The sequence below is a fragment of the Barbus barbus genome, assembly GCF_936440315.1.
Source record: "Barbus barbus genome assembly, chromosome: 4".
NCBI classification, from domain to species: Eukaryota; Metazoa; Chordata; class Actinopteri; order Cypriniformes; family Cyprinidae; genus Barbus; species Barbus barbus.
The window spans coordinates 15,804,887-15,826,975 of NC_136732.1; the positions used below are offsets into that span (position 1 = coordinate 15,804,887).

A 22,089-nucleotide genomic window follows, 5' to 3' on the forward strand; every position below is an offset into this window, starting at 1 on the left:
GTTTTGTCAACCTATCTCTTGAATCTTAATGAGGATGTGCATGTTTTATTTTCGGATCAGGTATGGGGTATGTTTAAATTGTCTTCTAAAAACCCTAATCATCAAATTATTCATTGGAAATTGCTACATAGGGTTTACTTGATTCCAATGAAACGTTTTTATACGAATCTGTTGTCTAATCTGTCAAGTTTTAGGCAGGTTTTTATTTTTGGGGGTGGGGAGTGCCCCTCTCTCTCATCTTTTTGGACTCAGCTCTCACAGGACCTATCATATTTGTTGGCTACTGAGATATGTTTGACTCCTTGCCATTTTTTTATGATTGACTTGTGGGACTTCACTTTGTCCGTATAACAAAGATGTTTACTGTTAGCTGCTCTCACAGCAGCAAAAAAATTGCTTGTCAACTGTTGGAATCCACACAATGGACAGATGAACCTGGACTGTGTATCTTTTGGACATTATCTCGATGGAACTCTCAACTTCTTGTATACATGGATCTAGTGTGAAGGCTGTGGATTTGTGGCATTCGGCTTTTGATGTTGTGTCATCTTTTCTAAAATCTTAGTAAAAATTATTTTATTATTTATTTATCTTTTAATATTTATTTTTATTATTATGTTTTATTTTATTTTGCTTTTTTATTTGTTTTATTATATTTTGGGGGTCTGCCGGTGGGTGGGGTGGATTCTGGATTTGTACAGCTGCTTTTTGTTTTGGGCTACTGCTCCCGGAAAAAAATCAATAAACAGTTGTTAACAAAAATATATATATACTTTGAAATCAGATGTGCCGTGTTGTCTTTAAACTCTTAGCTGAGAATGGAGCATTTCCTAGATTTTAGACACAAGCCTTGTTTCCTAATTAGCTGCTGATGTACAGAAGGGTCTTTTAAGGTTGACAGCCGTACTGCAGTGAGTGTTTGATTTTATTTGGCTAGCTGGTTGAGAAAGTAAGCAGACAGAAAACGGTTTGTGATGCCCAGCAGGCATCTTTTCTGATTGTCTGCCTCATCAGTCTTTGTTTTTGCTTGTACATAAACAGCACATCTACCTCTGTTCCATTCATGACAAGAATTTCACTTGTACTTTAAAGCAGAAGTCTGTATAAACAGATATTTGATGTCTGCGTGATCATTTGTTATACGTTAGGTATTCCTGTGCCTGTGTGATCATTTGTAGGACATTAGATACATTAGTGCCCCTGCGAGTCGATTTAGTGACTTTGCATTATTGAAACCCTGACAGTGCCAGGAAATTAACTTGGAATCATTTTAAGTCGGCACTCATGGTCAAGACGGGGAGGTGTGCAACCTTATCCCTCACATGAATAAATAATCTTCTTCTGTACGGCCTTATCACTGCTCACTATGTCAATGCTCTGGAGAAAACACAGAGTGGAAATATCCCTGTTCTCTTTAGAGGTCTGGAAAGGAATCCAATGCTGTTTTTCCACTATGGGTTAAAACCTTTGTGTCTGAGGTTCATCTTGTTTTCCGTACTAGACATTTCCAAGCCATAGTCCTGCGCAATAGCTAATTCAAGTGGCCTTTAAAGTTGGCCTGAGCAAAAACGTGGGCTTTATTTATATTAATGATAGTAAAACAAAAATAGTATACAATATTAGTATACAATAAAACATAAATTTGCAAAAATTAAAACTAGGCTGGTGGATAAATCATGATGTCCTCACAGTTTTAAAATCAGATGAGACAGGAAATTTTAACTATATCCACTAAAATATGGCTTTGAATATAAATCATTGTTTTTTTGTGATAGGAGTATATCTCATTATCAACTTTCGTTCGCATGTGCTAAAGAGGTTTCACAGACAAAAGGGATAGATAAGGTGGTCTTGTAACCACGGCATCTGCCAGCGTCTTACCTGCAGAATAATACCTGGGATCTACTCATTATTAAGCTTGAGAGGTGAAGATGCTCATTAAATTCACAGCCACCAAATCTCCCTGAGATCTGCTGTAAGTGGAGTATCATAGCATTTGGCATGTAATGAATGAAGTTGTGTTAAAGAGCTTACTGTAATTAGGAAACATCTGCTCTGGTGTGAGACTATTGTGTGCCTGACTGCGCTCCTAATGCCACTACTGTACCCAGAGACTGAAGTCTCGGTGGGAGATCTACAAAAGTGTCTGGTCTCTCCAAGCTGTTGATGTTAGTAGGCTTCCATTTCAGATACCTGAGATTTTAAAGAAATGTCAAGAGGCAAGTTCCTAGATATTTGAATCTGTGTGTGTCTGTGTATGTATAAAAAAACAACAATAAATATATATGTACATACTTGTCAAAAGTTTGAAAGCATTACGATTTTTACATTTTTAATGAAGTCTCTTATACTCACTAAGGTTGCAGTAAAAACATTTATAATGTTACAAAGGATTCTATTTCAAATGAATGCTTTTGAACTTTCTGTTCATAGAATTCTGAAAAAAAAAAAAAGGTTTTCCAAAAAAAAAACAATTTAAATAAAAGATCATGATAAACTAAGTCCAAGGTTTTTATTTTGAGAATTTAAATCTCCTCTGGACAATCACATCAGGTTTTTTTTTTTTAGCACAAAGGAAGTCTTATTAAAAAAAATGATTTGTACAGAATAGCAAAGTTGTATGCAAGTCATTAGATATATGACTTGTACAGTAAAGCTCGGATATGTTTCTGACATAACAGCTGAATAAGGAAAAATGGGCACACATCACTGTAACCCATGTGTGCCAGCTATTGTCACCTCGCTCCATGGCAAGCAATTGCATCCAGATTTGAATAAAACCAATTTGTGCAGGACAATGAATATTTCAGTTTCTAACAGACAGCGTTAAAAGAAAATCTGCATGGAAAGCTGATGGCAATTTATTTCTGTAGTACCAGCTTTCCCCTGCCTGTGCTCACCCCCCACTTACAAGCAATAGATTAGATCTGTGTGAATTGAATTGAGTTGGTCTGCTGAAATATGATGCATTACATTGCCTGTCTGCTCTGCTGTTGCCACGGCAACGGGCGTCACATTGGCTGGCCCAACTGCACACGCGTTCTGCGGTAATGAGCACTTGGCAAGATGCCAGGGCAACATCCAACCAACCTCGGTTCTGGTTGTTTAATTTTCCAGTGTTTACAGCTTGTAATTCACAGATTCGCTCTGCATTTTTCACCATGAAAACATGCTCACATCAGGGTCCAGTGATGCACTCTCTAGCCTTCTTTTTTGTCTGTAATAATTACCGTCACCTCGTGCTGCCCATAGCTCACTTTAGGATCAGTCAGCAGGGGAACACAACTGACTTTATTTATTATTCCTCAAGTCAAACCCATTTTTGGACCCTTCATGATTGTAGGACATCGAATCAGTTTAGACCTTTTCACCAAAAATTACATATGCCATCATCTCACTTTTTTTGGCCATAATAAAAGTCGGATCTTGTGCAGTGTTGTTTTGGACCCCACTGACTTTCATTGTACAGACAAAAAGAGTTCTTTAAAATATCACATAATACACATTCTGCAAACTATTTCCTTTTGAAATGGTCCTTTAAAGTATGCATACAGTGTATGGTTTTATGTCTCTTTATTTGACAGAGAAAACATACATATCCACATATCTAAAATGAAATTCATGTTTACTTTTGCATCCTGATGGTTTGAAGCAAACTGCATCCAAATTAATGGTTAACTGTATAGCTTTTTGGCTCCTCCTGGAATCCCAATAATGTTAATGCTAATCAAGTCAATTAACATGTCAAGAGGTCCTTGTGCTCCTCCTCTTTACATGCCGGACAGTGTTTCTCATGGAAGCCTTCCCTGTGGTGAAGAGTCTTTTGTTATACTAAATAAAAACACATGGATGGTATTCAGGACCTGGGGCTGTGAGGAGACCCATTTGCTACCTGACACCCTGCCAAGATCCTGGCTCCGAATAATAGACACGCTCTACTGCACTGTTATGCAATAAAAGATTAATAGGACATAAAGCCAAGCACATTATTGAACATTCATACATTTTTAAAGTTGGAAGATGGGGGAATCTGTTGTCCTGAACAAAAATAACCCCCTCCAACAATGGATGCATTTTATCCATAGAAACTTTTGAGACTGCAAAAGACCTGTGCAGTAAAAATGCTTGTAATTTTTACAGGAAAAAAAAAAAACTGTGTAAATGCTACAATAAAAACCTGTGGTAAGTTACCTTACCATAAATGGTTTAACATCACATTATTTGTAATTTTACTGTAAAATACTGATACATTTATAGTTTTTGAAAGTAAAAACTATGAATTGCCATATAATTTACAGTGAAAAAACAGTAACAGTCCTTGTGTGATGCATGACATATAATTAGATTTTATGTAAATAATTTAGTTTCTTATTGTTTCTTATGTGTGTTGTTGACCATCTGTATATGAGTATTGGCCATATTTTACAGACAGGCTATTTACAATGAACTATGATACATCATGTGGCTTTATAATTTACTAATTTTACTATGGTGGTTATCAGTACATTTTTAAAGTAGAAAGCAGATTGCAACTGGTCTATGAACATTACATCATGCAATGAAATATATACTGTGAAATGGTTTTTCGAAGGTGTGAATAAAACAAAGAATATTGAAGGATGTTTTACAAGAAAATACTATTTTTTTCTTTTTTAAATTAGTGCTGCCAAACGATTAATTGCATCCAAAATAAAAGTTTTTGTTTACATAATATATGTATGTGTACTGTGTATATTTATTATGTGTATATATAAATACACACACATACAGTATATATTTTGAAAATATTTACATGTATATACATTTATATTATATTCTTATGTTTTATATTATATATAAATATATTTATTATATTAACAACATATTTTTCTGAAATATATACATGCATGTGTTTGCATTATATATCTCCTTCATGTGTGGTTGGTGATGAGAGAAGCCAGTTTTTTCTGCCGGAAAGTATGATAGATGGCAGTGGAAGATGAGCGGTCTGCTCATTAGAGCTGGTGTGAGGGCTGCAGACCACTATCGGAAGAGCCTTGGAAGAGCACCCAATGAGCTCCACTCATCTCTCCAGTCATTGGCCTTGTATATTTCCTTATTGTCAGTTCTTCCCAATTCTTATCTTTGAATTGGAGCTGGAGATTGAATTGGAATTGAAGATGTTTGGTGATAATTCGTGAAAGTCAGGTAAGCAGATTCTATTCAAATAGTATGTGGTTTATTTCAGTAAAATACTTTGTACTATGTTTAACTAATGGCTTTGGTTAACTTGCACTTGTCAGAAACATTCCTGCTAGTTCTTGCAGTAAACTTTACTCACTTTGGACCAGCATGCATTTTAAAGCTGTTTTAGGCTGGTTTGTGGTGGTCTCTGCTGGATTGGAGCTGGTCTGAAGACCTTCTCGGGATACTAGCATCCAAAACACAAATATATGCTGGTGACCAGCTTTGCTGTTGGACAAAACATATATTTTTTTAAATGTTGTCACTTCTGGGTTGTCATGTCGCATGGGGATCAGCAGGTATTTACCTGGCACAACTTCCTGTGTAGTGTTATGGAGAAATGGAGTGAGTAATTGGAATGTTGCTTTTATTTAATTCCATTTCATTTCATTTTTTTCATTCCGTGTTCTTTCTGCATATTGTTGTTCATTCATCATTGACTACTGACTGCTGCTATAGGGGATAAGAACTATTCATGGACAGGGGAGTGGGGCTATAAGGGAGCAGGTCAAAGTTTCTATTTACTGTAGTGAATGTGGTCATGTTGTGAGTTCATTTAAAGCCCTATGTTGTATCATTGGGAAAGCTGTTCTTTACCCCTGCTCACAGAAACACCCCCCAGTGAGACGGAACAATGTCGGCCACAAGGGTGTCCATCTATGTTATGGATATGATTTGACCCAAGCCAGATCAGATTAGCAAAACTGCAATAGCAAAGAATTAATCTTTAGGCATGGAAATTGTTTCTATGAAATGTTTTCTTGAGTTTGAGAATTTTACTATTATGCTTCAGGGTTCCAGTCTTTACTTTTAGTAAAATGATATGATCTTTGAAGTACATGTGACATTTACTTTTAAAATTCATGCACTTCTGTACTTTCACCATACAGAAGAGTGAAAGCATAGTGTGTCTCGTCTAGAAGACTTCACAAGTCAACTCAACTCAAATGCATACACTGATAGGTGTGAATTATTGAGATGAGGGTGGGATGGGCACATGCAAATGAGTCTCATTTGGACCGGAGAAAAGTTTTTCACTGGAGCTGTAGCAGCTCTAGATGAAAATGCCTCCATCTAAAATATATACTGCATGCATACATGAATGACAATAAGATTTCTCTTCCGAGCATCATTTGCATCTTTATATTGCTTTTACGTGACTGGAGTGGCTCTGAAACAAGTCAAGTTGTGAAGACAGAGATCACCAGAAATAAATATGTAAAGATTAAAGCACGGAGCTCCAAAAATATATTTTGCAGTGTTAATCAAATAGGTAAGAATTTTTATTTTTATTTTATTTTAACATACAGTTTTAAATGTTACTATATACGGGTTGCCTTTCTCTGATAAACACTTTAAAGTGAAATTCGTTGTTTTGCATTATTGACACTACCATGATATTAAAATCTGATTCCATTACTGTCCATATTTTGTTTTAATGGATAGATTTAATATGAATACTTCTAGATTATATATGTTGTGCTATTTTATGCAATAATATAATATAATAAACAAATAAATAAACACATTGTCATTCAAACGTTTGGTGTCAGTAAGATTTTTTGAAATAAATTTTCAGAAAGGATTCATATAATTGAAAAACTACTTAGACATGTAATGTTACAAAAGCTTTCTCAATTCTATTCATCAAAGAATCCTGACAAAAAGAATGACAATTCCGACCAAAAAATATATTAAGCAGCACAACTGTTTTCAATATGGATAATAATTAAGAAGAAATGTTTCTTGAGCAGCAAATCAGCATATATGAATGATTTCTGAAGGATCATGTGACACTGAAGACTGGAGTAATGACCACTGAAAATTCAACTTTGCCATGACAGGAATAAATCAAATATAAAAAGCATTAACATACAGAACAGTTGTATTAAATTGTAATAATATTTCATAATATTACTATTTTTACTGTATATTTGTTCAGCAAATGCAGCCTTGGTGAGCATAAGAGACTTCTTTTAAATACATTAAAAAATATTGCTGACCCCACACTTTTGAATACATAATTTAATATAATAATATGTAAACCAAGCTAAATGAACGAGCTATATGACGCTGACTGTTTCCATAAACTAGCACAACAGAGCAAAAATGGTCTCTTACTCTCAAGGGTTAACGGTTGATGAGGCAGTGGTGTATTAACATTTATAAATGACAGGGCGCATGGCTGTGTGAAAATGATAAATGCCTTGCAGAATAGTGGTCTGATAGATAACTCGAGCCTGAAAGCAGGCAATGCAGGCTGACCTGCGAACGGTCGGACAGGTAATTGTTTGGATGCAGAGTGTAATTCAGCTCTGCCAAATCCCTTTCACAGCTGGCACCCTGTCTGAGAGAGTGACTCTAGGGGGATGGGTGAGAGACAGATAGAGATTGAATATAATGATGGGGTAGTGGAGGAATTGGGCGAGAGCAAATGAAAAATAGTGCCCTTGTTGGTGAGACTCTTGGTACATCTGGGGAGCAGAGAATAATGAGGATTAGGGGGACAGAGATAAAGACGAAAGCGGGGAAGATAAATAATGCGAGTGACATGTCATGTCTGCACGAGCATATTTTTGTGATTTTTTTTATTTATTTTGCCAACTTGCAGGTTTTATTGATTAAAATGTTTAGACCATTTTGAAATATAACACCAGCGCAACAGAGCTCACTGTATTAAGTGAGTTTGGAAGCGAGTCTCTGAAAGCCAAAGCCAGCCATGTATTTGTCATGCAAAGCTGTTCCCCTCCTCCTGCCCTGTCTGCCTGAGCACAATGCATCTGCCCGTGTTCCCAGGCTCCCCTTGCTCTCATCGGTCTGGGAGGGGGGAGAGCAGCCCAATGGCCTGACCAAACTGACCCTTGTCCTACTGCAGCTAACTCACTCACAAGCAGCTGGCCCCGGACCTCTGCTGATCATCAATATTCATGCCTCATTCAAAATTCATTCTCAATACTGCAGATGCAGAGGCCTTAGCTGTCCCAAGCACTATGCCGTGTTACTTTCTTATTTTAAGACATCTGTGATGAAACGGACAAAATATGACTCACATAAGATTTGGAATGACAATGAAAGGATATCCTTGGTTTAAAAAGACATATAACCATATGAAAGAGCTGTATAATTAGACAATGTAAAAGTGAATGATTAAATAATGTTTGAAATTGCAAAGGGCTTATTCTCCTGTGGTTTTATACAAGCGATTGTTGACATTGTTTTGCAACAACATTTTACAAAATATTCAAACTATCTGTGCGTTGTACCTCTGAACTCAATGGAATGTGGCTCTACCTGCTCATGCATTCTTAGTATCCTACTTTTGTGCAATAACACTCAAATTAAAATGTTATGTAAGAGGTTACGTAAAATCTCAATCAAGTCATTTAAAACGGGTTGTGTTCTGTTTGAAAGTGGCTCAATCTGTGATTCCTGTCTAGCGAGGCAGAATGAGCGCTTCAAAAGGACAGCGCAGCCGAGCTGTTTTCAACTGTGTGCCACTGCTTTGTCTTCAAAGTGAAAACGCAGGCAAATTCCAGACTAAAAGCTGGTCTGTCTATATTGTTGTAGATTTATTTAGGTTTTTCCTAGGTTGCACTTGGTTGGTGTTTTTGCCTTGTGCTGAAAGAGTATTTCCCAATGGTGAAGGTATTCACTGTAAACAAACAACTGAACAATGAGGAATCTGTTTTGTCTAGGTAGTTTCCTTAAAAGTGTTTTAGCTCAGTTTGTCCACAGAAAAGTTCTTAATACAACATATTCAGACACTATGAACATCAAACTACTCGTGTACAATGCATAATTTATATATTGAAACAAGTTTTAAATATGTCACCCATTAGAACATGATATTGAAAAATGAATAAATAAATAATAAGGAGAAACAGGCTCTGTTTGAGATATATTTTAAAAAGTCAGTATGTAACTGACTTTTTGTTTCTGACTTCACTTCTGCACATTTTTAAACCAATTACTTTAGCATAGCCTATATTATTAACTTTAATTATATATGGGATTATATTTACCCCATGTCGTTAAAAATTATGATGGTATTCTGGATTATTTGCCCATTACTATTATGACTTTTTTTTTTTTTCATGTCAAATAATAATTTTCTCATTATAACCCAGTTACCTTTCCCTCCATACTTTTTGTTTATTTCGTTGGCAAAACACATCTATCATTAGTGAAACAGCAAAGCCACCATGACGAGTCTCGGTTAACCATTAACTCTGGCTGCGTTTCGAAACCTAGTGACCCGCCTACCTAGACAGCATTCTTGGGCTTTAAAATCAGCTAAACACACGCGTCCCTCATGATAGCTGTTTTAGAAACACTTCGCAAATCATCTAATTTCCTCAAATTTCCTACGGTGTCCTAAAATACCGCATGTGTCCGCGAAGCCCAAAAGTGCAGTCTAGATAGACAGCTCGCTAGGTTTTGAGACACGGCCTCTCTGTGGCCACCATTTTGGAGGTGAGTGTGTAGAGTTGGAGGAAGTGCTCTGAGAGCAAAGCTTGAGCTCTTCCTGCAGTTAGGGATGAATGCATGAATGCGAGAGAAGAAAATGGCGATCGAGCAGGACAAATGTTTCCCCTCCTAGACTCTGCAAATGTGTTGAATTTCTACAGCCTTATTATTTGCTTTCATTTCATCTCTACTGCACTTTAAACTACAAGAGGTGAGTCTTTCGGTTTGTTTGTGTTTTTAACCAAATAAGCGGTGTTAATGATCTAGCAGCGTATCTAAGGTGAGCGCAGCACTGGAGGCACGGGTGAATGTTTTACTGTGTTGTTTGCACGATAGTTAAAACAATTTAATTGTTTTTATGAATAGTGTCTACTGTCTGCGTTATGTCTGAAAGGCAAAGTGTATCTCTGTGTGGTGCATTCATTGAACATTGATTTGCTTTCACATAATGGCATCGAAGTGACATTGCAGTCGGTTTCTCTTAAGTGTGTCGTTGCAAAGTGTTTACAGATATCAAAGTCGAGTTTATAAAAGCGTTTAAACATGAGGTTTCATGCGCTCTGGGACAGTTTCCTCTAGTGTATTTTGAAAAGATGTTGATTTAATTTGTTTAATTCGACGTCCTGCAACTTTTCTCGATGTCGACTCGCTTTCTGGTTGCTACCAGCAGTATTTGATCCACAATAATTCAACCAGAAATACAATTTGTGTCGTTATCGGCTAAAGTGAGCATTAATAAAACCGTGTTTGGTTCGTTAAGCTGTTAAAGTACAAAGGCTTTAGTAGCCGGCTGGTTTGTTAGCACTCTTAGCTCAGCCTCTGAATTGCGTAACTTACATCAAGGAAACTGATATTTAATAATTGGATAACCTGTTTGCTTTTATTTTAACAGTTTTATTCGCTTTAATAACCTCATGTAGTGATGAGTGTTAAATGCTATGTTTATTTTGTGTTTAGCTTCTTAAAGTACGCAGTCACGGCAGCTAACGCTGAGGAAAAATGCCACAGAAAAAGCTGTTTCGTTCTCCCAGACCTGAGTAAAGGAAATAGAGATCACGAAGTCGCTCTTTGAGAGTAAAAGTTGTTTAGAAACAATGTTTTGAGCGCGTTATATTGTAATGTTTTGTAAGGGCAGGTCAAGGTTGCTGGTTTGCCCCGTTAGCAGCAGCTGAAGCCAGCGGTGGGGGAGGAGGTGTCGCTGCTCTCTCACTTGCTTTGTTTTTAACTAGTCTTTTTCTTTATTAATCACGTATTGTTTTAGTTAAAAGTAAGGTTAGCTAAAGAATGCAGTCAGGTTGAATATTATAGGCTTCTGTTCATGCTTGGTTACTCTGTGATTTACAATTAGAAGTGTGTCCGTCAATCTTTTCCTCATTCCCCACTATGTAAATATGGCGAGAGGCTTAACCCTCTGGGCCCTGAGGGTGTTTTGGGGGCCTGGAGAACTTTCGACATGCCCTGACATCTGTGCTTTTTTCAGTTGCTTATAAAAATATAAATGGCTAAAGTCTAATAACACTGTAAACAGCACAAAAAGGGCTACAATAATGTTAGCAGCATTTATGTACATGATTGTGTTTTTGAGAAAACAACGTTTATGCGTGGTTAGTGAAAAACTAAAATTTTGAAGTCACTGAAATAAGACCATAAAACACATACAGAACAATTGTTCACAAGACTTTTGAGGACTGAATCTTGTAGGCTAGAATTTTTACTTCACAATTATGTGAAAACCATTCCGCTTACTCATTCACAGAAAACAATATATTGATTTAAATTTTTAAAGACATGTTTTGTGATTGAAAGTCAATATGCGAGGGAGTGTTAATGGTCTTGAATATTAAGTGATTTTCACCTGAGAGACAAAGGGCCCTCCCCTAAAGCTGCTAATGGCCCATCAGTGTGACTGTGACTGAAGCAGGTAAGAGAGAGAGTGTGAGGAGACTGGAAAAAATGGGGGTTTTAAAATGATTTGTATTTTATTTACAACACAGTATAATCAAAACATACATAATGAAGGTCAAAGACACATTATTGTGCACTGATCTAACCACAGAGATGTGAACAGACTTTGACTCGTTCCTGCAACAGATTCTGTTCAACAAGTGAAACAAATAAATCATACCTGATATTTACGTGTTATTTAAGTGTTTCTGCTACTTTCCATGGATTCAAGAAGAAACTGTTGAACTTCTGATGTTGCTGCAGCGAGGAAAACAGTTTGAAGAGACTGAAAGTCAGCAGGATTCATCATCTGTGGTGCAGGCGTCTGATTCAATAAAATACAAACAACCTAGAAAAAACATTTGTGAGCATGTTTATATCAGGAGCATATATATATATATATATATATATATATAATTATAATATAGGTTTTGTAGTCATAGACTCATTCATGTTTTGTATTATCGTAAAAAAAAAAAGACATTTTATTTTTGAGAAACTAATTATTATTGTTTAGGACGCTATTAAAATCTATTTTTGAACAGAGTAGGCTATTAATAATAAACATGTTCTAAACCTACTTAGACTCGTAGCATTCATGTTACAGTGTACTCTCATATTACTTTTATTGTTTTATAAAAAGCATGAAATTTAAATATAATGAATTGCCCATCATATTCAAAATGTCAAACATTTTAGTCAGGAATTATAGTTTGGGGGAAACCCAACTATGATTTTGTAATCATATAGCCACCCTGAACATCATGTATGATTTTATACTATAGAAGATATGATTCTGCAGCCATAGACTCAAGCATGCTTTGTACTATAAAAGGATGTACTTCGTAATATAAAAAATATTAAAAAAGGATATTTTATATCTGATAACTAATTGTTATCGTTTAGCACACTATTAAAATATATTTGTGAACGGATTATTAATAATAAACATGGTCTAAACATTCTTAGATGTGTAGCATTCATCGTGTTGTAGTTTGGGAACAACCCAACTAGTAATGTGTTCAAGATTATGTCACAATAACACGTTAACTAATGCAAAACATAAATATTACTTACTCATCAGATCGATCTTCTCTACTGGATGAAATATTGTTCTTCTTTTGAGGGAAATCCAGCCTTTACTCAGCGCGTCTTCTTCCAGAAACGAACAGTAGGCTATATCAGCGCTGAACAGTCTCTGTGTTTATGTTGTTGGGCGTCTCCACGCGTGCGCGGGTCACGTGGTTATTTACATGTGAACACGAGGGGGCGGGATCTCATTAAAAATGAGTTAGACGGGACAGACTGAACATCGTGTTGGTTTCATACGGATTACTTCATCACAGAATATTTGTGACTTCATATAGAGATAACTCTCATGTCTGTGTGTTGAGTATTCGCTGAGTTGCACTTCATTTTAGTGACGCATTTCTGAAAACAGATCACGGAGAAGACAGAGAGCGCACCCTGTTTGTTTTCTTTATTCTTCAAAAGCACAAAGTTTAGTTGTTATTATGAGTGTATACAAATAAAAGTAGACCCCTTACAGATTCGAATGGTGTATTGCTCTTATCTGAACGGCAGAGTAATTCAAGCTCATTTCTGCCTTATCAGGAAAATCTGCCCCAAAACGCGTATTCGCGTTTGTCGGGCTCAGAGGGTTTTAATGAGTTGATTTTGGTTTCATATTGTGGTGTGATTGAACAAATCACTCAAGTATGTGGCACTTGCATGTGTAGTTGCTATTTCACCAGTAATGAAACTGAACATTTTATAAACTACAAATAGCTCTGTATTTATTTTTTTCCTAGACTGTGAGGTGCAAAAAGGTGGCCTCCATTGCAGTTCAGTGTTCACACAATATGTAGCCATCTGTCCAAGCATTAAACTTTGCATTCACCTTACTAAAACTGTCAAGCTACTTAATCCAGATCCATTTGATTATCAAATATATTTGTTGTAACTATTGGTTTTGTCAGCATTTATGTACTAGAGAATTAATAGTGAATGTCAAATTCTTAGTTTAACATCTATCTTTATTTGCTTGCAGAGAATTGGATGCTATTGCCACCAAAGACATTGAAGAGAAGCAACACAGGTGAGTAAGTACGCTCATCACTCTATAGTCAAGCTTGCTTCCTTCTGGGCTTTTCCTATTCATGCATATGCTGGGCAGCACTAACAAAGCCGGGTCAAAGCAGCTGCTGCTGGTGTAAGCAAATGCATTTCCGTTTGAATTAAAGGGGTTCCCAGTGCTGAGTAAGCTTTGCTGTTTAAAAAATGTTCAACAAAAACAGTGTTGGTGTAGTTCTTTGTGACGCTACTGTATTGCAGTCATGAGTCACAAACCCTTGCCTCCACTGTTAATAGCTGCCGGAGTTTGTTGTCATTGTAATATGTACCAGATAAAAACTTCTGATCAAGACATCGAGAACGCTTTCAGTTTGATTTATTTTTGTCTTGTTGTGATGCAGAGAAGCATCTGTATATTGCTTAACTGGCATGCTTTTGACTCCAAGTTAATCATAGACAGCTTTTGAGTTTTTCTTATCAGGGAAATGAACATTGCCCCTGTGTGGTCATAATCACGTCTACACCTAACAGTGCCAGGGACTAGATCATAACACATTTGCTTTCACAGTTTTATCGCATATTGTATTTCTAGCATTTAAACCATTTTTTTCTTATTGTTGTTTCTTGAAATAAGATGCTCACATATGATCACAATGCTTTTCCTCTGTTGATGCATAATGAGAAAAGCCAAGTTTCATTTCGATCATATTAGTGACTCAGATCTAGAGATGCACAATTTGGGGGAAAAAATGATTTTTTTTTCTGATAAATACTGCGTTAAAGTTACAGGTTTGCTGTACCTTATATATCAATATGTCTATAAGTACTAATAAATACAATAATAAACTAATTAGGATATTACTATTGTAATATTTCACTGTAAAATAAGAAATCAAATATTTAAGAATTATACTTTACTGTACAACTGTACAATTACACTTCTAATATTTATAACTGTATTAATTCAGCTTCAGATGGTAAAACGTCAAGCTTTTATTTTGGCGGAAAACTGCAATGAGATCTTAAAGCTTTTCTTTTGTTGACAACAGCCGGTTTATGAGTGTTTGTCATTTCAAGTTTGGAAAGATGGTTTGCATGTTGCTTTCACAAATGCTGGTTAGAAACAACCCAAAAGAGCACATTGCAGAGATGAGTGGAGCTGCAATTACTGTGAATCGAGCTGCTTCCGAGACACTGAAAACACTGGATCATGAGCTGCTTGTGTGTAAATGAACACGGTGCTTTGCTTCACTCTGAAAGAGTTCAATTGCAGCCTTATGTATCACGTATAATGTTTTCGGTTTAGCTTGGATTAATTGTGTTGCCCTGCTCAGAGCAGTTATTATTTAGAATAATTTTTATTTTAATCATTTATTTATATTTAAAATCTTGCAGTGACAATATATGTGCTGGTGTGATTTTAACTGGTCATCTTTCAGCTGTGAAGATGTTGGCGCTTCATAAACAGATGCCCCTGTCTTTGTGTTTATGTATGGGAGGCTTCTGTTGTTGAGATTGCCATCTGGTTAAACACTTTAAGGAGAAGAGGTTGTTCCTGGGGGAGGGGCAGGGCTGTGTGTCCCCAAGCTCAATCTTGATAGGCTGACTTTTGCCCCTGGAAGTGGCTATATTCAACTTTTCACGTCAGATACTTGTTTGGCCCTCTCATGTATTTATGTGACGCTATGGGCTTATTTTATGAGCTTGAAGGTTCCCCCCCAGTCAGTGTACCTCTCTACCCCCTACTGTAGGTAATTATTATTACTCCATTATTATTGCAGTCTCTTTGAGTCAGTTGTTTTATTTGTCATATTTTAAGTTTTTTTTTTTTTGTGCCTGTAAACGTATGACAATGTGAAATCAAAATGCAGTTTATTTTCATAATACATATTTCTGATCTTATTGTGAATGATTCATTGGTGCACATTATTCCAAATAGGGCTGTCATGATATCAAATTTCCAATACATTAATGTTGTGACCAAGATAATTCACTAACATTATTATCACCATATCTATTGAAATTTTGAAAATAAAATAATGCTATCAGTCAAATTAATCCTTGACCTTGTTTTTGTGGTTTCTTTTTTGGCCAATGAATCACATTCAAAATACATGTGTAGAGAGTTTACAGTTCTCCATAACTGTACAAAAGCGTACAAAAATAACTGATGATCGACTCTTCCTGTAGACTGGGGTGTCTGAAACCCCGTATTTTTATGTAATCCAAAAAAAACTCCCACACTGGAGAGTTAAATTTTTTTAAATTTTTTATTTTTTTTATCAGCAGTAGTAGCTGCACACTGTCATCGCCCTTTTCTGTTTGAGGAGAGATGGATACCAGCATTAAACCAAAAGTATACTTTGTGAACAAAACAACAACAAAATACCAGCTACTGCAGTAACAGATGCTTGCATTGACAAGCACTTGTATGAGGGGATTATGAGAGCGTACGAAGACTATTTTAACGGTCGTAAATTCTGAAGAAAGATAGTGCCCACACTGGACAAAGACAAAACTTAGAGTGCATGTCGCCCACCTATGTTCCTCGCAAACTGTCAAATGGAGTATACTCTGAAAGGCTACATGTTCGACTGTATACTTAAGCCCAAAGTATACTTCATTTTGTACTCGTACGTTGACGTTGTGTTCAAACGCGGGCGGTCATCACATGCGCTCTAGAAAGCTTCATCCATGTCCAGTGTCTGTTCTATTTTTCCCATTCACTTTGTCATTTTCTCTATTTTTCACATTCACTTTTTTATGACCGATAACAAATATTTTTGAACACTTAAACCACAACTGAGCTATCTCATACCTTCTCGGTCACAACCACTTGTCAATGTGAACCTCTGTTGTTGATGCAGTCTCCGCTGTTTTGTTGCTTTTGTTCTGTCTCTTTAGTTTCATTTTCTACTGCGAAACAACGGCCCAGGACAGTGGTGCCACCTTGAGGAACAACTGATTACTGCAAAACAAATTCAATGCGCATGTGCAACCTGCGCGTGCATGTAAAAAGAGAAGTATACTTTGGGCTTTACCCTAGTGTGCACATTAAAAAAAAAAAACCTATGCAAGTAAACTTTGGGCTATACCAGGCATCCTCAAATCTGGCCCACTCCTGCAGAGTTTAGCTCTAACCCTAATCAAACACACCTGAGCATGCTAATCAGAGTCTTCAAGATCATTAGAAAATCACAGGTAGGTGAGTTTGATCAGGGTTTGAGCTAAACTCTGCATCAGTTTGGCCCTCCAGGGAAAGATTTGAGGAACCCTGGGCTATACAGTGCAAGACTGCCGCCTACTGTGTTGCACTGTAAACCAGTTACAGGTGCAGAATTAGCACCTGTATATTACAAGCACTAGTATATTACTGTTAATGTACAATGCATAGTAAGTTGCTGAGCTCATTAAGCTCACTTACTACATAAACATTGTGCGTCTTACATAGATAAGCAAATCATTGCAGAACTAGTGTCAGTAGTCAGGGAAAAAGTGCTTGCCGGTTTGACCCACAGAGATAGTTGGCTGTTTATAAAGGAATAATTTCCCAGTGTAATCCGTTAAGGAGATTACCAGAAGCTGTCTCCCTTTTACTGAATGCGTTGCTGCGTCATTTATTTGGAGATGTAGCTAGCTATGGGTAACTGTTAGAGTTGCTAAAGATGAAACCAAGTTATCGTGTCTTATCTCCCATTTGATCCTTTCATTTTCAGGGAAATCATTCGAAACACGGATGGAGAGTGGACGGAGGAAATTGTAGAGCTCATTGGAATGACGATAAGGAAGAGGGGGCTGGTTTAAAGGTAGGAATTATTGTCTGTTTATGGGGCTGAAAATGGCCAATAGCATATTTTGTAGTTATTTTGGGCTCAGTGTATTGTCACGGCATAATCTACCGTGCCATGTTCATAAATTAAATTGCATTATCTGTGTTTACTTCTGATTAGTAAAGAATAGCAAAGCCATCTTATCTTAAGTGACCATACTTTGCCATTTATGCAGACCTAGGCACATCATAGAAACTTGTCAGTGGGTGTAGCATTTTTCCACTGAGCGATGTGGAAAGGCTGATAGCTCAGGTCTTTATCTCTTGACCTTGTCTTCGCTCTCACAGTAGCTTAAGGCTAAAGCCAGCGGTGTGACTGGCACTCAGTTCAGTGACTAAATGCTCTCCTTGAAAAAGAGTTTGCAGGGGTGTCTGTTGGTTTGCTAAAATATGGTCAAATTAAAATAATTTGTGTACAAGATGAAGTCAAATAGGTTATATGAAACCCTCTATAAAAATTATTTGATTAGGGAAAAGACCTTAAAGTATTATGACGTAAATACTGCATTGGCTTCATTCGGTATCTGCTGCTTGAAAATTCGCACAGCAAATATCCAAGAATCATGTTTCCAGTACCTACCCCTCCCTGGTTACCCCGGGTGACTTTTTACTTATCTGTTGGCCCAGATGTCCTTGTGTGTTCTTCATGATACTGAGTGATACTTAAGTAATAAATTTGACTCTCTCTTATTGGCTGCTGTGTTTATAACAATGTTTTGCTCCTTTTTATTTTGACTAGATAATACACATGCACTTATACTTGCATTTGTTAATTATTTCATCACTTCAGTTCATACAAATAATTCCAGCTGGAAACCATTTAGTCCTCATGTAAAGTTTTGAAACATGTCCCAGTCTACCTTTTAGTTTTTCCTTCCACCTTTTATCTCTAACATCTTGGTCTATGAAAAGTCAAAAGTTTGTCATGGTCTTTTTTTATGAGCAAAACCGTAGGGTCCTACAATGGAAAACCCTTCGAGAAATGATTTGTAGCATCTGTGTTGTGCAACGAAGGCTTAGTTTGTTGTCTAAATCACCTAACTGTTGCTTAGCAATGACCATGCAGAATACAGATGACGTTCACTTGAGGAAGAGCCACTGGCAAAGATGTTCTGCATTAACTCAGAGGCTGAAAAAAAAGCACTTAAAAATGTTAAAAGCAAAACTCCCAAGAGATAGTAACTTGTCCTGTCGGCTTTAATAGTTATAGATTACTGACATAACTGATGCCAAATATGGACAGCCGTTTCAAGTCAAGACCTGTTCATGCATGCTTGTAATTTTAAGACAAATCGCAGACCTGATCATGTCTCCAAGTTCATTCGGGAGTGTTGAAGAAAGTGTTTTTTATTCTTGCTATTTTTTTGTATTACTTGACTCCACTTGCTATAGCTTGACGTTTGAACAAGCAAAAGCTGCAGTTTTTTTTTTTTTCTTGTCATTTTTGCATTTCAGCAGTGATGAAATGCATTAGTATTTTTGGTGTTCCTGGAAAGATGCATTCAGATACTGTGTAAAACCAGAAAGCCTTCATACTTTCTCTAATTTTGTAGTCATACAGGCTTGCCATTTGAATGCACCACTACAATAATCTGCAGTGCAACAGATCTGCAGGGTTGTCTTGCTTGTTGCAACGTGACCACCAGACTTCCTGACAGTTGTCATTCCACAGCAAGCGAGTCGAAGTTGTCTGAACATGAAGTTGCCCCTAAGAAAACAGACCTGTTGCATGGTTGCAGTATTATTTCACACTTTTGTTTCCTTTTGAACTCCTTTGCTAAAACATTTTAATTTAAAAAAAAAAAAAAAAGAGAGCCTCCAAAAATCTCCCCCCTCGCAGAGCCCCCGCTTCAGGCAGCAGGAGGAGCTGGCAGGAGTTTTAGCTCGCAGTAAAATGACACCATGCCTCTCCATTTATTTTTTTTCCCCCTTATGAAATGCGAAGAGAAGGGACAAAGCTGGATGTCTTTGAAGGCTTCTGGTTAACCTGGAGAGGAGGGGAAAAGAAAGCTGTGATCTAATCCTGTATTACTTGAAGGTAGAGGTTCAGCTTTTGTAATACACTACAAATGTTTTACTTGGTATCTTGAGCTCTTCTAGTCTCTTTTCTTGCTAAATTGTTGAATTTGTAAAATCTTCACTGCTGCTGTGATGTTAGAGGAATAATGATCATAATAGTCAGTTTGATAGCTCTCTGTTCTAGATCTGTTCTGGAAAGATGGGGATGGTCTCTGTTTTTGCACCTTGTGGTCTGTCCATTTAAATGTATTTATTTCCTTTTGTTTTTTTTTTTTAAACGTGAATCTGAATTGCTGCTCTGTGAGGTCATTCCTAGAGAGGAAATTCCATAGCCAAAACAATGTCCATGAACAAACTGCTGGATATGGCAAACATTTGTGCTGTTATGAAGCTGAATGTGCCAGTGGTGGACTGTTAAATTACTTGTTGGGGACTTACTTTCTGCTCTTTAGAATTATGTTTTCCAACCTGTATGCATGAAAGGAATTTATATAGAGAAACTGAAATCAGATGCATATATATATATATATATATATATATATATATATATATGTATGTATGTATGTATATGTTTGTTTTTGCAAACTGTATTAATAATTACAGTGAAGAACCAGAATGCATCATGATAATACCATGTTTCTGGGGGACATGTAACATTTTTGAAATACCTTGCAATACCGGTCAAATATGAAGGCAGTCATCATATGATATTACCATCTGATACTGTATCAGTACATTAAGTGGATGTAACAGTTCATAATAAAATTTCAGTTTCACCCAAAAATGAAAAATATGAAATTTCCAGAAACTGTTTGGTTACCCACATTCTTTGGTTTGGAACAAATTTGGGGCAAGTAAATGACACAATTTTTAAATTTTATTTGGTGAACTAGAAGAAGTAATGTGTGTTGGGTTTGCCTGTACTTGGCAGTCCCCATTTTACTTCTGTAATGTGAATTATTATAGAAATGAAAACGGATGTTAATTGTATTACTAACTCCTGAGGGAATTAATTGGATTGTGAAAGGTGGTCTTTTTAACAAGTTGTTGGAGGGGAGGGGTAAAAATACAGGAAGGTTGGTGATATCCACTATAAAGGAATATTTTTCTGTAGAAATAACACCTACTGGTGAACCTTTTTCATTATAAGCCCCCCAAAAATGTATTTTCTAGTCATAAATATTTAGTAAATAGTTTTGATTCTTTGTTTTTTTTTTTTTTTTTCGTTTTTTTGTGGACATTTCTCAATGAGAATATTGTTTTAGTGAGGCCAGAATTTGTGACCCATATCAACGATTGTTTACATGGACTATGACTCTGGGATTGACTTTTTCACTGCATTTTACAACCTACTGTCTTAAGCAGTTTCTGATAATTGTGCAAGATTATATTAATATTCTTCTAGACTGTGACAGCAACTGTCCTATTTGTGTGATGGCAGTCACAAGACTGTACTATGTTAGCATTTTTCAAAGTTTCGAGTTTGCTTGAATAATTGAGGCAAATTTTGGACACGATGTAGAGGGGGGCCTCTCCTGTGGATTTAACATGGTAACCATGAATATTATTGGAATAGCTCTATATGTTCTATAATGGCGCTTTTCCACTGCATGGTACGGCACGGTACAGTTCAGTACAGCGCACTTTTGGGGTGTTTTCCACTGGATACAGTACCTGGTACTATTTTTAGTACCACCTCGGCCGAGGTTCCAAGCGAGCCGTACTGTTACCAAAACGTGACGTGTAAACTCCGCTGATCACTGATTGGCTGGAGAAAATCGTCACTGCCTGCGTCATTGAACTTGCGGCACTAGACATGACCGACCCGCTAGATTTAAATCGGCACAGCCAGCGAAGGATCGAATGCAACTGTTCTAAATGAATGAACCTTTCTTTTAACAACCAATAAATGTCTGTTGAGGAAGTACAGACGTTCCTCTCGTTGATAGCTGAGGAGCGGCTCCAGCGGGAGCGTGATGGAGCAACGCGGAATTAAAAGTTTTTCAGGAGTCATGGCAGTAGAGGCGGTGCAACTATAACGACACTTGAATGATCCCACCCACTCTAAAGCGGTACTAAACTGCAGTGGAAACACAAACCAAGCCGACCTGAGCCATGCCGTTCTGAACCGTGCCGAGTCGTACCACGCAGTGGAAAAGTGCCATAAAATTAAACTTAATCCCAGTCCTATTTTATTTAGATTATTGGCCTTCAGTTTAAAATTAGGTTAGTTTCTAACGAGATTAAGTTTACTACTTTTGGGATGTTTTTTTACATCTCCGGATGTGGAAAAATTCCACAAAGAAAACTGACATGCACAGAGTTTCGCACGTAGGGTACCAAATGTTATTGTAGTAAGTGGTAATCCAGTAGTGGCAGTGGCGGGCTGTGCATTTTATACCTAGGCCTTCAATGGCATCCTACATGAATTAATCCACATCTTAATACCATCATAATGATGCCACGGCTATAGAAACCATAACTATTACACAGAAATGCAGTGTAACAGGGCATTGCATCACAGACAGGTATCT

At 36.9% G+C, this 22,089-nt stretch overlaps 1 protein-coding gene across 4 annotated transcripts in view; it reads left to right on the forward strand.

Annotated features, from left to right (window-relative positions):
• Positions 1-9,702: 9,702 nt before the first annotated feature.
• Positions 9,703-22,089, forward strand: part of LOC306864170 (trinucleotide repeat-containing gene 6A protein-like) — a 37,712-nt gene continuing 25,325 nt past the window's right edge. The window contains exons 1-3 of one of the 4 annotated variants that reach the window (XM_079407926.1): positions 9,703-9,901; positions 13,685-13,736; positions 17,424-17,513. The gene's annotated coding sequence lies outside the window, so the exon portion shown is untranslated. Of the gene's footprint in view, positions 9,902-13,684; positions 13,737-17,423; positions 17,514-19,228; positions 19,575-22,089 lie in introns of those variants that run through there. The other 3 variants (XM_079407925.1, XM_079407928.1, XM_079407927.1) reach the window with 3 other exon arrangements.